The sequence below is a fragment of the Galeopterus variegatus genome, unplaced genomic scaffold (assembly GCF_000696425.1).
Source record: "Galeopterus variegatus unplaced genomic scaffold, G_variegatus-3.0.2 Scaffold9558, whole genome shotgun sequence".
NCBI lineage: Eukaryota > Metazoa > Chordata > Mammalia > Dermoptera > Cynocephalidae > Galeopterus > Galeopterus variegatus.
The window spans coordinates 31,019-32,102 of NW_007735669.1; positions in this window are offsets into that span (position 1 = coordinate 31,019).

The window sequence follows — 1,084 nt, forward strand, 5'->3', positions numbered from 1 at the left end:
GCTCCCAAGCGGTGCACTCTCCAGTGCGCCACTGGGCCGGCCCAGAATAGCAACACTTCTGAGAGCAGCTGGAGGTGCAAGCTTCTGAACCAAGGGTGCACAGTTGTGGATAGCATCTGGTGCAAGAAAGTAAGCAGTCCTTCTGGAAGCTTCCCTGCCCCTTCCCGGCCCCACATTATATACACATCACCCAGTCTCAGCTGGGCCAGGAGTACCTCATCCATCTCAGAGAAGAACAATATGCAGCCCAACCATAAGCCACTGTATGGTTCTGTGACCCAGCCCTCACATGTCAGCCCTGGCCTCCCCAGCTCACACGGCTTGGTCTGAGAACAATCTGGTCCAAGCACAGTGCTACAGTTTCCCAGATGTCTTTAGGAGTTGTCTTTGTTTTCTACTGCTGCTATAACAAATGGCCACAAATTCAGTGACCTAAAACAACACAGATTTACTGTCTTACAGTCCTAGAGGTGAGAGGTCCAAAGTAGGCATCCCAGGGCTAAACTCAAGGTTCTGCAGGGCTGGGCTCCTTCTGGAGGCTCTAGGAGAGAATCTGTCTTCTTGTAGAATGCCACATGCCCTGGTTTGTGGCCCTCAGCCAGTGATCACATCACTCTACCCTCTGCTTCTGTTGTCAAATTTCCTTCTCTGACCCTCCTGTCTCCTTCTTTCACTGAGGAGGACCCTTGTCATTACACTGGACCTACTGGGATAATCCAGAATAATCTCATTCAAGGTCCTTATCTTAATCACATCTACAAAATCCCTTTTGCCATGTAAGGTCTCACAGAAACAGGTCTGGGAGCTGGCACTTGGACATCTTTGGGGCCCTCACCCTGCCTACCACAGCATCTTGCTATCAAGCCCTTGACCAGTCAGGCATCCACAATTGCAAGCCTCTGAGCAGAAGACAGTGACTTGAATCCCACCGTCTAGGCTCCAGGAGTAAGAATCTTCATTCGCATTCATCTCATTGATGGCCAAGTCAAATTGCCTTCTTTCTCTTCCTTGTTCACAAGACAGTGTTTTTAAGTTCTCACTTTGTGGATCACAGCCCTTTCTCACAGCTTCCTGCTGCACACCT